Below are 2,418 nucleotides of genomic sequence, written 5' to 3'. Positions count from 1 at the left end.
TAAAAGAAAAACTATTTTCTTTGGAAATGTCCTGTCTTTCTGAGTCTGGGTCCTCGGTGCCAATATTTATGGCAGGCAGAGAGAGGGGACCCTGTCCTCAGCTGGTGCCCATGAATCCCATGCCAGGGAGGAGGGATGGCTGGGGTGGGATGGGGGCGGGGTGGGGTATCGGGAGAGCTCTCTTCTCTCTGCGCCTGTGGTTGTTTCCTTTTTTTTCTCCTCTTCCACTTCCGGAGCAGATTCAAACTGATCTAGAGCCTTCCCCACCCCCAGCCTCAGTTCCCAGGGCCCCATACCCTTCTCTCTGTTTTCTATTTTATTCTTCAATCACCCTTTCCTTTTTATGTGTGTATGTACGTGTGCATGCGCGTGAATGTGTTTGCATCCGTGGCAGTGGGCACCGTGCCAGCCACCGCACAGCCATCTGCGATGCCTTCTGCAGCCTCCGCTGTTTCTCCCTGCCACCTCCAGCCCCAATCCCCCTGCACCCCAGCTCCCCACCCCCAGCCACCAATTGTTAATTAGCTACTGAATTAATTAAATTGTTAATGCTTATTAACATTCCTACAGGGCAGGCTGCCAGGCTGGAGGGGAGAGGGGGCGTGAAGAGTAGTGGAGATTGGGATGGGGGAGGAGGGAGGAGAGCCTATCTGCTTAGAACAGGAGGGTGATGGAAGGAACCCAAAAGAAGGAGGAAGGAGAAAGAGGGTAGAGTGATGATGGGCAGCTGGGGGCAGGGTGGGCATGGGCACAGAGAAGGCGGTATAAAAACTATCTGAAGTCCAACTGTGTGCAACCCAGCCTTTCCTGCCCAAAGAAGACACAGTCAATTCCTATCTCCCAAGCCCACCTTTTGCCCCAGCCCAGCCCAGCCCAGCCCAGAGTGCAGAGCCTTGGCACATCCTGGGGAAGTATGTACTCTAGGGAGGGGGCTCTGGCAGTTTTTTTCCTGTGTCTTGAATGCAACAGCAGTTATCAGAGACTCACTGGCACTGTCCGCAGGTCAGTAATTTAGAAAAATGTGAGCAAGGGCCATCTAAACTTTGAGGTGTTGTTTTTAAAGAAAGAGAGGTATGCCAGTATAGTCAGACTTTTTTCTGGGGGTACTCTATGAACACTAATTTGGTGAGATGCCCCTCAAAAAAAGGGTTCCATGATCAAATTAGTTTGGGAAATACTGTATATTCCCCATCTTAAGAGATCCACAATACATAACTGGTGTGTTAAAGGCTCTGAGAATTCCTGTAAAAAAAGAAAATTCTTAAAACTTATCTGGCCATGGAACCCCAACTTTTTAATTTAAAATCTTCATTTTATTTCCATGGTAGCAGTGTTCCACTTTGGGGAAAGCTCTATTAAGTGATCAGGATGGCTCTGGCATGGAGGCTTGGCAGATGGATTAGAAGGCCCCAGGTCACCTTGACCCTAACATTCCACAAACAAAGTGACGGCAGTGTGTCCCTGATCTTACAGATGTAATGCAGGAAGTACTGAGCCAGGCTCGGGGAGAAACATATCACTTTATAGCATCATAGACCAATACTTTCAGAGCTGGAAAGAGACCTTAACAACCATTAAATCTAATCCCTTCATTTTACAGGTGAAGCAACCGAGGCTCAGAGGGGTTAAGGGATTTGTCTAAAGTCACAAAACCAGTAAATTACAGCATTGATATCAGGCCAAGATCTCCTGACCTCCAACCTAGCATTATTTTCTGTTTTCTGTTGCTAAAACTCTGGAACAAGGCCAGCATGGGAGAGTTATCAGTCACCTACAGCTCTGGTGGCTTAGTGGTTAAGCATTTGGCTGCTAGCAGAAAGGTTTGCGGTTGAAACTCACCAGCTGCTACGCAGGAGAAAGTTGTGGCAGTCTGCTTCTGTAAAGATTTCAGCCTTGGAAACCTTATAGGGCAGTTCTACCCTGTCCTGTTAGGGGTGCTATGAGCTGGAATCAACTAAAAGGCAAGGGGTTTGTTTTTGGTTATAGCTCTTAAAGAACCTCATCCATATCCCATGTTCCTCTGCTGACTAAGGCCTATTGCTGTATGCCGTGGAGTTGATTCTGACTCATAGCAACCCTATAGGACAGAGTAGAACTGCCCCATAGGGTTTCCTAGGCTATAATCTTTATGAGAGCAGACCGCTGGGTCTTTCCTCCCATGGAGCAGCTGGTGGATTCAAACAACTGACCTTTAGGTTAGCAGCTGAGCACTTAACCATTGCACCACCAGAGCTCTTTTGACTAAGGCCTAGGCCTGGTCTTTTCCACCCCTGCCCTTTCCCTTTACCCCCACCTTTGGGGCCCTGCAGAAAATATCTGCCTCTTCCGTATCCTTGGTCACAGTGAGGGATAGTGGCAGGAATGTGTGTTATGCAAAATCTCCCCAAGTGTTCCTGATATTCCAGATTCCCTCCACCC

Source organism: Trichechus manatus, unplaced genomic scaffold (assembly GCF_000243295.1).
Source record: "Trichechus manatus latirostris isolate Lorelei unplaced genomic scaffold, TriManLat1.0 scaffold00305, whole genome shotgun sequence".
NCBI classification, from domain to species: Eukaryota; Metazoa; Chordata; class Mammalia; order Sirenia; family Trichechidae; genus Trichechus; species Trichechus manatus.
This window is presented reverse-complemented; position numbering follows the sequence as displayed.